This window comes from Girardinichthys multiradiatus, chromosome Y (genome assembly GCF_021462225.1).
Source record: "Girardinichthys multiradiatus isolate DD_20200921_A chromosome Y, DD_fGirMul_XY1, whole genome shotgun sequence".
Taxonomy (NCBI): domain Eukaryota; kingdom Metazoa; phylum Chordata; class Actinopteri; order Cyprinodontiformes; family Goodeidae; genus Girardinichthys; species Girardinichthys multiradiatus.
In genome coordinates, this window is record NC_061818.1 from 19,950,439 (window position 1) to 19,962,673 (window position 12,235).

Here is a 12,235-nt window from a genome sequence, read left to right on the forward strand (position 1 = left end):
ATGATCCAAGATGGGATGAAGTTTGAGGGAGAGTTTTATAAAATGATCTCTTTCCTCAGTTGGAAGTATCATCTCATTAGCTTGACTTTGTCAACTTTTCTGTTTGTTGTCTGTTCTAACTTCTAACAAAACCTGTTCCTAAAGGAAAGTAAATAGTGTAGAGGTTGTTGGGGATGATGGTTGGTTTGTAAAGTCAAACATATTCAGAGCTCGCTTCTGCTGGATGACTACAATAACTACATGTCTACTTTGGCAACTAAAAGTAACAATATCACAATAAAACTAGTAATGAACAAATCACTGAACAAATCGATTTACCAAAAACAAAAATAGAATACATTTGACGCTATACATTGCGTCAAATCCAAAAGGAAAATCAACTTCATTGAAGAATTTGCTCTGTCTAATGAAATCCTAAAACAGTACATAGTGGTAGAAAATTGAAATGAAACAATTTTAATTAATAACAAAAAGTCTTCATGTAGAAAAAATGATCTAAAATGGGGAGCTGGAGAGCTCCTTTAGTGACAGGCTGCTGCATCCTATGTGCACAAAGGAGTTTTATCACAGATCCTTCCTCCCAGCAGCTGTTGTGACTTTATAACCATCACTGCTCCCAACAAACTTAATAAGTGTTTAAATCCCTGCTGTTATTTGCACAGTTTTTTTTAATTTATTCTACTCAGTTGCACATTTCTTTAAATCTTATTATGCTGTTTTTAATAACAGTACAGTATTTTTCCTTATGCTGTAAATTCACCCTTACTGTACAGTCTCAGTCTGTCTCACTCCTTTGCTCAACTAATCAGCAACATTGTCATGTGCTCGTTGATTTCTAAACTCTGAAATGCTCCCATATCCTGAGGCAACATCTCTGCTCACTGAAAGAGAAGATGGAGTGTGTTATTCTGAAGAACAGTGCATATAATCAACAGTAACTCAGCAGGTAATTATTCACTATATTAAACTTATTGTCTGGAATGTAAAGCTCATTCATGCTATTTGCCATCTTCAGAGAAGGTACTGTTGGTTCCTCTGGTTCCTTTGCTAAAGCGTTCATCACTCGCTCTATCAGTTCCTGTTCTCTCCTGCTCCATTCCTCTTCTATCTGCTTTTCTTGCAAAGGGAATTTCTGAAATTTCTTTTGTTTGGCTTTAGCTGTGAAACATCCCTTGTTTAGTTTTACCATGTCAATAATTTTTTGGAACAGCTCTTTGACGTGAACACGATCATCAGAATGATAGAGGTTGAGAACATGGTATCTGTTTCCACACTTCTCCAGAAGCTCCTGGAGCTCCTTGACCTCTCTGTCGATGTAGTTCTCTACAGGGAGGTCATGGAGCCAGTCTCCCCAGGTAAACAGCACCATTCAGTGTCTCCACACTCTGTCTGTTAATGGTTTCAAGACCTCCACCAGAGCTCTGAGATCTTTCTCTGTGAAAGCTCTGGAGATCGGAACAACCAGGAGAAAAACATGAGGTCCTGGAGAACACATGGAGACACTGTGGAGAACTTCACCTTTGATCCAGTCTGGTGGTGTTGGGCCTGTGAACCAACCTGGTGTTTCAACAAAAGAGACTTTTACTCCATCAAAGTTTCCTTCATGTTTCACACATGTTGGAGATCTTTTCTGATCTTGGTAGTTCTGAAATGATGAAAAACAAAAACTATGATTTGAAATTCTTCACGGAAATGTCCACTTTGGCTGTTAAACTGTAAAATGTTTCTGATTAGGCAGAATACATGGTTACCTTTTTCAACCAACTCATGTTGAAACTGAGATCAAATAAATTACTGAAAAGGATCATGTTTCCAGCTTTACTTTTCCCTGAACATTTTTGTCCAACAAGAACAATCCTGATGTCAGTGACTGGATGTCTATCACCTGTAAAAAAAAAATACCAGAATTATTTATCTTAATAATTATAACACTGCTTTGATGAATCATAAAATATCCAAAATGTAAGCTAACCTTTAAGCACCTCTTTCAGGACTCTTGACTGTCTCTCATTGATCTTCTTCAATCTTCTGGCCATCTTGTCTCCAGCCTCTTTCTTGGCTTCTATCTGTGCAGCTCGGTCCAGGTCCACTTCATAGTAAGGATCTTTATTTCCTGCCCACATCTCTTCAATCTTCTCAAGGAGCTCCTTTACCTGAGTCTTATCACTGTGATCCATGTTGTTCAGGACATGATACCTGTTCCCACACTTGTTCACTATCCACTGCAGACCTTCTTCACTCTCTATACGCTCCTCCACAGTCTTCACTCCTAACCAGTCTCCTCTGGTGAACAGAACAAGTGTGTGTTTCCAGACGTCTTCTCTAAACAGACTCATATGTTCCTGAACAGATCTCAGATATGATGTGTTCATAGCAGCTGCCAGATGAACAACCAGCATCACTGCATGGGGTCCTGGAGGACACAGATACACACTGTTCTCTATTTCCAGTTTATCCATTTCATTGGTGTCCTGAAGGGTGTTGATGTAGAACCATCCAGGAGAATCTACCACTGTGTGCCGCCTTCCTTCAACCACACTGACTTATTTCACAGTGCGTTATTCTACCATTGTTGTTAACATTAAATGCATTTTTTTGCAGTATGCTGTTTCCAGTTGAGCTCTTGCCTGCCCACTTTGCACCAACTAACACCAGTCTTGAATGTTCTGATGCGGACTTTGCATCTGAAGAAAATAAAATTGAATTCTAAATGATACAACTAATGACACAATCTGTTTTTATATAATACTCTCAATACATTAATTGAAATAGCTTAAACAAAACTTCACAACCCCAAATTTTTTTTACTGAATATGAAATTGGATTGTTTGGGGTTGTGTGAAACAGATTTGAAAATAAAAATAAAAATAAGACAGAGTTCAAAAGTTTGTATTTATTTATTGTTGCTATACATTACCAGTAATTTTGATAGATGGTCAAATAAGGATTACAATTTGAAAAAAACAAACATTGATTCTATATCATGTATTACTGGGAATGATTTTTGCAAATTTGACATAATAGATTTAGTAGCTTATGTTGGTAACAAGCTACTGTAGGAAACAAAGGATGAAAAGCAGAGTTCAAAAGGCTAGAATAAATTTGTTTCAACCTTCTATAAAGTAGCTGTTTAATTTGTAACCTACCTTCAATCAGCTCTTCGAGTTTCCTTCTTTGTTTCTGAACTTGATCAAACCTTCTTGAGGCTCTTTCAGCCAAATCTGTCATTTCTTTCCTCAGAGATTCTCCTTGACGTCTGTCCATAGGACAGTAGTGTCTTCCTCCATTGTTTGCAACCATGATCTCAATTTTCTCAAAACGCATCTTGACGTGATCTCTATCTTCTCTGTCACTGATGTTGAGAACATGTTTTCTGTTTCCACAATGTTGAAGGATCCACTGCAGGGTTGGACTTCTTCTGATATTAGATTCTATTGTTTCGTCACTACATGGATCGTCTGCAGTGAATAGCAAGATGGTGTGACTGAAAACATCTGCATTGAAAAGTTCCAGGTGCTCTTTTAGTGATGATTTTACCCGCTGAGGTAGATATAAACCAACAGGAATGACCAGAAGAAACACATGAGGTCCTGGAGGACACAGCTGGATACTGTTCTGGACTTCCATCTGATCCAGTTTTGGCGTGTCTTCTTGTTGATAACCCCACCAACAGCCTGGAGTATCAACTACTGTAACTAGTCTGCCGAATACTTCCTGCTGCTTCGCTTCACTCTGAGCTGTTCTTCTTCTGGTGTCAAAAACATTTTGACCCAGAATGATGTTTCCAGCTGAACTTCTACCACTGAGACTTCCATTTAGTTCTCGTCCTCCTATCAACACAATCCTCAACTCTGCAGCAGGGTGGCTTTGCGCTGTTAAGAGAGGCAAGGCATCATCTGCATACAGTTTACAAACACATTGTTTAGGCAATCACAGACTGTACTTTTTAATTCAACAATATATTCTTGTTGGAGCAATGATAAAATTAAGTAATTATTAATAACATTCACACAACATCAAAAACCTAGTATAATAAAATCTTGAAAAGCAGAGGGAGTAATTTTTGTCTAACTCCCAACTCCTCTCTAAAGTCAGTCTCTGAATCCAACATATTCAGTCATTATAATAAGAGTTTAAAAAAGGAGAATCCAAGATCTGATCAAATTTTGTCAAAGTTTTATAAAGAGATCACTGACCTGAGTTGGAAATATCAGCAGCCATTTCATTAGCTTCACTCTGCTGACTTTTCTGCTGGTTGTCTGTTCTAACAAAACCTGTTCCTACATGAAAGTAAATGCTGGCTGTTATTGAGGGATGATGGTTGATTGTTACAGTTAAACACAGTCAGACATCTGCTGAACAACTAGAGTAACTACAGGTATACTTTGGCCACCAAAAGTAACCACATTACATAACTGACCTATATTATATTAACTATATTATATAACTAAAGACGAACAATTCAGGAAGGAAATAGATTTATCAATACAAATAAATTCCATTGGGAAAAATCCTAAAGGAAAAACAACTTCATTATTTACTAATTTTGAAAGATTTGCTCTGTCTAATTAAATCCTGAAATACTATATATCGGTATGAAATTTACATTAAACAATTTTAATAATAAACCAATAACAATGTCTTCATGTAGAAAACGGATCTAAAATATGTTATGAGATTCTGCTATTGCAGCTGCTCTGCAATCAAATGTACTAAAAACTGTAGTTTTTAGTGTATTAACCAGACAATAACACATTCATCAGGACGGTCAGCTCTGTCCTAGGATGCCCCCTGGTCCCAGTGCAGGTAGTGGGAGACAGACGGGCTCTAGCAACTATAACATCTGCATTGACAATGTCTCCCACCACATGAATGAAGCTGTTGCAGAGCTGGAGAGCTCGTTCAGTGACAGGCTGCTGCGTCCTAGGTGCACAAAGTAGCGTTATCGCAGATCCTTCCTCCCAGCAGCTGTTAGACTTTATAACCATCACTGCTCCCAACAAACTTAACAAGTGTTTAAATCCCTGCGGTTATTTGCTCTTTTTTTAATTTATTCTACTCAGTTGCACATTTCTTTCGATGTTATTATGCTGTTTTTAATAACCTTACAGCATTTTACATATGCTGTAAATTTGCCCTTATTGTACAGTCTCTTATTCTTATTTCTGTTATCTGCATGCTTTCATTTGCTTTTCACTTTGCTGCTGAAACACCTGAATATTCCCACTGAGGGAGACACACAACACCCACATAAACAAGTCTATTCTATTCTATTCTATTCTATTCTATTCTATTCTATTCTATTCTATTCTATTCTATTCTATTCTATTCTATTCTATTCTATTCTATTCTATTCTTCTATTCTATTCTATTCTATTCTATTCTATACAGCATACAGTCACTGCACTGAACAAAAGATCATCTTTATGATGTATTTAAAGAAACAGACATCAGTAAATCAGTTCTTACTCTAAAACTGAAGTTACTTTTCATCACATTGTTGAGCTACTTATGCTTTAAAAACAGTTCCTGCGTTAAATCTTAGTGATGAATGGGAACTATTTCAGAGGATCCTTTCAGTAACAGAACTGCTTGTTGACTGATTTGCTGCCATTATGAGACTTTCATCCATACCTTCCATATACGTGTTTGAGGAACAAATGCTGCCAATGCCAGAGCTGATCTCAGACTGCTTCTCTCTGTTGCTCAGCCATTCAGCAACATTGTCATGTGCTCCTTGTTTCCTAAACTCTGAGGGAACATCTCTGCTCACTGAAACAGAAGATGAAGTGTGTTATTCTGAAGAACAGCGCAATCAATCAGCGATTAATTCTTCACCAAGTTAAACTTACTGTTTGGAATATAAAACTGATCCATGCTATTTGCCACATTCACAGAGGGAACTTTTGGTTTCTCGGGTTCTTTTGCTGGAGCTTTCATCATTCGCTCTATCAGCTCCTGTTCTCTTCTGTTCATTTCCTCTTCTGAAAGTGCATGTTGTTTTTCTTACAAAGGAGTTTCTGAAATTGCATTGTTTGTCTGAAGCTGCAACCTCCTTTGTTTTGTTTTACCATATCAATAATGTTTTGGAACCGCTCTTTAATTTGAACAGGATCATCAGAATGATAGGGGTTTAGAACATGGTATCTATTCAAACACTTCTCCAGAGTTATGTATATAAATAGCTTTCCTGTCATTATCCTGCTGGGTCAGGTGTTTTTGAGTTTCTTGTTTCTTTATTTCCCTGTGGTTATATTCTCTTGGTATTGCCATTTTAGTTCATCCTGTTGATTACTTGTTTCTTATTTTACTCTTGTCCTTTGTTATATTTAGATCTCCTCCCTGTGTCCCCTGTGTCTGATTCTGCTCATTACTCTCATCTTCCTCAGCTCTCTCCATGCATCTTATCTTCTCCTAATTATCCTCACCTGTCTTTCTCTTCACTCTTTAAGCTGTTTAGTTTTCAGTGTTCTTTGCTGGTTTCTTTCGTTCTCCTGCCTGAACTCCGTTACTATCCTTTATGTCTTTTTCTCCTGAACTTTCATGTAAGTTTGCTGTTTCTTTTTCACATTATTTTACTAGACGACTAGAATAAATATGCCTACTGTGATTACCAGAAATAAAACTAAGCTCAACAAAGAACTGTATTAATAAAAAGAGAATGAAACAAATCCATCAGAACAAATCCAAAAGGAAAGAGAACTTATTCATTTCAATTCAATTCAATTCAGTTTTATTTATATAGCGCCAATTCACAACACATGTTGTCTCAAGGCACTTCACAACAGTCAGGTACATACATTCCAATTAATCCTAACAATTGAACAGTGCAGTCAGATTCAGTTATTTATTCAAATTGGATAAAAAGTTTTTCTGTCTAAGGAAACCCAGCAGATTGCATCCAGTCAGTGACTTGCAGCATTCACTCCTCCCGGATGAGCATGTAGAGACAGTGGACAGTCACTGGCATTGACTTTGCAGCAATCCCTCATAGTGAGCATGCATGTAGCGACAGTGGAGAGGAAAAACTCCCTTTTAACAGGAAGAAACCTCCAGCAGAACCAGGCTCAGTGTGAGCGGCCATCTGTCACGACCGACTGGGGGTTTGAGAGAACAGAGCAGAGACACAAAGAGAACTAAGAAGCACTGATCCAGGAGTGCTTTCTATGGGAAGGAAAAGTAAATGTTAATGGATGTAGCTCCTTTAGTCGTTTCACCTAGAAAGAAAGAACAGATAAACTCTGAGCCAGTTTTCAAGGTTAGAGTCTGAAAGAGAGCACATATAATTAGTTTCAGTAAAAGCTCAGTCAAGGAGAGAGAAAGGGTTAAACACTAAAAGACAGGGCTGTGTGGATCATTGGTAGAGGGTGAGCATTAAGTTGTTGCCAGCAAAAGCTCGGACGATTCCCCTCTCCAGAAAGGTGTCACAGAGTCAGGCCAGGTGTAGCTTCTAGAAAGAGAAAAGAGGGAAAACATAAAGTTAAAAACTGAAATAACAGCAAATAATGCAAAATTGGAGAGTAGTGTAAGAATGTAGCGAAGAGGGTGAAAATGGTCATTATGTCCTCCAGCAGCCTAAGCCTATAGCAGCATAATTACACAGATAGTTTCAGTTCAGATTATTTAGTTAAACGGCACTTATTTACAACAATGTCGTCTCAAGACACCTCACAAAGGGTCCCACTGATGGTCATTGTTATATTAAAAACCACAATGATTGGGATACCTCTCTCTGTCAGACTGATTATAACCATTGGAAAAGAGAAGGGGTCATACAGGTAGCAGAAATGGAGGGTGTGTTTGCACCTCAACCATAACTGAGCCAGTTTAGGCTAAACCTGACTCCCCCTTACTCCACCCAACAGGGAGGGAGGAAGGCTCCCTCCCTGATAAACTAAGCCACTCTAACTATAAGCTTTATCAAAAAGGAAAGTTTTAAGCCTAGCCTTAAAAGTAGACAGGGTGTCTGCCTCACGGACTAAAGCTGGAAGCTGGTTCCACAGGAGAGGAGCCTGATAACTAAAGGATCTGCCTCCCATTCTACTTCTAGAGACTCTAGGAACCACCAGTAAACCTGCAGTCTGAGAACAAAGTGCTCTGTTAGGAACATATGGAACAATCAGATCTCTGATGTATGATGGAGCTAAATCATTAAGGGCTTTATATGTGAGGAGGAGAATTTTAAATTATATTCTGGATTTAACAGGGAGCCAATGAAGGGAAGCTAAAATAGGAGACATATGATCTCTCTTTTTAATTTTCATCAGAACTCTTGCTGCAGCATTTTGAATCAGCTGAAGGCTTTTAACTGCATTTTGTGGACATCCTGATAGTAAAGAATTACAATAGTCCAGCCTTGAAGTAACAAATGCATGGACTAGTTTTTCAGCGTCACTCCTGGATAGGATATTTCTAATTTTGGCAATGTTCCGGAGGTGAAAGAAGGAAATCCTAGAAACCTGTTTAATATGGGATTTAAATGACATGTCCTGGTCAAAAATAACACCAAGGTTTTTTACTTTATTACTGGAGGTCAATTTAATGCCATCCAGGTTAAGTGACTGACTAAGCAGTTTCTTTTTTAAAGACTCCGGTCCAAAGACGAACTTACTTTACTAATTTCGAAGCAAATGCTGTTGTAAGTAATTTCCAAAGTAAGCAGACACATTAAAGTTCGACTTAATGGGGTGAGTGGTTTCCCCTGGCCTAAATGTGGCTGGTTTTTCCATAAAGGTTTCTGGTTGATGGACCTCACATTAGCTTCTAACTGGTGGTTTAAACACCAGCTGATAACAAGCCACGAACATCGGGGAGTCACAAACATTTCAACCCAAAGCAGAACCAACCACCTGGGACATTAATTCAGACCCTTTAACCACAAATTATGTCTCAGGAGCCTTAGGTGGAAAAGACGATGCAGGATTTGGTGTTCAAGTAAAAACTTTCTGTGATTTATGAGACTACTATTTCAACATATACCCCCTAAACCCAGTTATAGTTATACATTACTGGAGATCAGATCAACACAACTGTTAGCCATCCATGACCTCTAGAGACAGGACTGTAAAAGGAAGGAAATGAAGATCAGCGCTGACCCCGACCATCCCACTCACACGTGGATCTACCATCCAGACAGGAGGTAAGCTTTTAGGACAGGCTGTAAAAAGTGCATGCTTTCATTCATTTAATCAATCTACACCTATTTAAGTCTTGCAGTCACACTGGTTGATTTTTGCATCCAAAGTCTAATAGATTACACTTAAAAGCACTGTGGCCTTTTTACTGTAATGCTATTTCGATGGTTTTTACTAATATTTAAGTGACTTTGATCGTCTTAACATGTTTTATTTTGTACTTGTCCTTTACTATTTCTTAAATTACAATTTAAGTGTGCAATAGTGCAGATTTTATTGCAGTTTTATTGCACTAATTATGTTCTACTGCAACTCATACTTGACAATGCATTTAAACTGAATTCGAACTGAACTGACTTTAGGAGTTAATTTTTACCCCTGGAAACATGATGAACCACAAGCAGAAGGAAACAGCAGGAAGCTGAGGAATATGCACACTTTCATTTAAACAAGATATTGAAATCTTCCTGTTTTTAAGACATCATTTATTGAATTAATCAGCAGCTGGATACTTACATTTATAGAGCACAATGAAACATAAAAATATGTCAAATCAAAATAATCATCTTTCTTTAACATATAAACTTGGAACCAGCTTCACCAGTATCTAATTTTTTCATTGACCTGACCAATTATAGAAAATACTGTATCTGTTAATAATGAAGTGCTGACGAGTGTAGTATTTTTCCTGAATCAATCTTTAACCTTCCACACATTCATCTACAGGTTTATATTTTTTATCACGTTCTCGAAAACTAACAGTGAAGATATGCAGTTCAGGCCAACATTTGGGTTGGTAATATACCTGTAGTTTTTACAGTATTATACAGACATACAGGAGGTAGTCATTGCACTGAAGTAAAGATCACCTATTAACTTCCATCCATGCACGGAAACCAAAAACGGATATGGATAAGAACAGAAAAATGTGAAACATCTTTGAATGATAAAACAGTATGACATAATTTATCCATTTATGACACAAGAAATTATACAAAACAGACCATTTGAAGAAAAACACATTATAAATTGTTATGAGACCTGAAGCAGTCTTAATATTACAGGCATTGCAACACTTATGCTTCTTAATTGATTCAAATTATGCTTAGATTTCACAAATTATTGCAACTGCTTGAATATTACTTGCCTGTTGTTTCCTGTTTATTTAAGTTAGTTTTCGTGACATTTTTGGCTTTTGTTTTAATAAGAACTTCTGCGTTGAATCTTTGTGAAGTTTAACATGTTTAGAAGATCCACTTTCTTTTTTATTGAAAGAACTATTTGTTGGTTGATCTACTGCCATTTAATAACTTTCAATGTTTTCTATATAAGTGTTTAAGGAACAAATGCTGTCAATCCTAGAGCTGATCTCAGAGCTGATCTCATTCACTGGGCTCACATATCAAATTTCTCCTGCCATCCTGGAGTTAAACAGACTATTGGTCTACTATGTTGGTATTTCTGGTGGCCTCCTTTGAAAAGGTCGTGGTTAAATATGTTTCTGTAAAAGTTCCCATCAAACCCAGTCACCTGGAGTCAACACCTTTCATGGATCAAACATGCTCATAACTCACACCTCCACATCATCTGGTCTTTCTCCTTTTGAGGGTTCTCTGGGTTACCAACTGACTCTTCTCGTTTTTTTCCCAGATCCCATCATTTTCTCAGTCAGATTTCATCTCCGCCATTGCCAAAGAACAAAACTAAACTGGCCCTCGAAAGAGCATCTGTTGAAAATAAAAGAATCTTCAATTGTAAATGTTTACCAGCTCCTACATATTCACCTGGTCAAAGAGTTTTGTAATTAGCTAAAGACTTTCCTTTTAAATCATCCACACTTAAACTATTCCATTTGTCTTTGATTCTGTCATCAGTCCATCTACGATCCATCTTAAGCTTTCTTCTCATCCTCAATGTGATCAGGCCAGACTGAAACTGGCACCCAAAAAAGAAGCTGCTGTGGGAATAAACAAAAATCTGATTTCTTCACAATAAACTGACTTTGGTGCTTTCTTTCAGGCATTAATGTCGTCCAACTCAAAAACTTTAAATTGCACATTAGAATGTTAGATAAAGGTTAGATTAGATGTCAGGTTTCTAAAAAGTATGTTCTTTTCTATGCACTCAATACTTGGTTGGTCCTCCACTTGCATAAATTACGGCATCAATGCAGCGTGGCATGGAGGCGATCAGCCTGTGGATCAACTGAGGTGTAATGGAAGGCCAGGTTGCTTTGATAGTGGCCATCAGGTCATTTGCATTGTTGGGTTTGGTATTTCAGACATAAATTTATAACACAGAAATAATAAAGAATAGTACATTACCAAATACTGACACAGAACCGACGTCTGTGGTCATGAAATCCTTTGAGCGGCTGGTGCTGAAGCACCTGAAAGACATCACAGGCCCCCTGCTGGACCCCCTGCAATTTGCTTACCGAGCAAACAGGTCGGCAGATGATGCTGTTAACTTAGGTCTACACTTCATCCTGCAACACCTCGACCGCCCAGGGACGTACGCCAGGATCCTGTTTGTAGACTTCAGCTCGGCCTTCAACACCATCATACCAGACATCCTCCACCAGAAGCTCACCCAGCACAACGTCCCAGCCTCCACCTGTCAGTGGATCAACAGCTTCCTGACGGACCGACAGCAGCAGGTGAGACTGGGGAGCATCTTCTCCCGATCCAGATCAATAAGTACTGGTGCCCCCCAGGGGTGTGTTCTATCCCCACTCCTCTTCTCCCTGTACACAAATGACTGCACCTCATCAGACTCGTCCGTGAAACTCCTTAAGTTTGCAGACGACACCACTGTCATTGGACTGATCCAGGACGGTGATGAGTCTGCATACAGACAGCAGGTGGATCGGTTGGTACACTGGTGCGGTCAGAACTACCTTGAACTGAACCCACTCAAGACTGTGGAAATGGTGGTGGACCTTCGGAGAATACCACCCCCGTACACCCCCCTCACCATCCTCAACAACACCGTAGCAGCTGTAGACCACTTCAGGTTCTTAGGAACCACCATCTCTGAGGACCTGAGATGGTCTTCACACATAGACACTGTTCGAAAGAAGGCCCAACAGAGACTGTACT

General features: G+C 38.5%; 1 pseudogene; it reads right to left on the reverse strand.

Moving 5' to 3' along the window:
- Positions 1 to 762: 762 nt before the first annotated feature.
- Positions 763 to 5,976, reverse strand: LOC124864952 (annotated as a pseudogene).
- Positions 5,977 to 12,235: the final 6,259 nt, after the last annotated feature.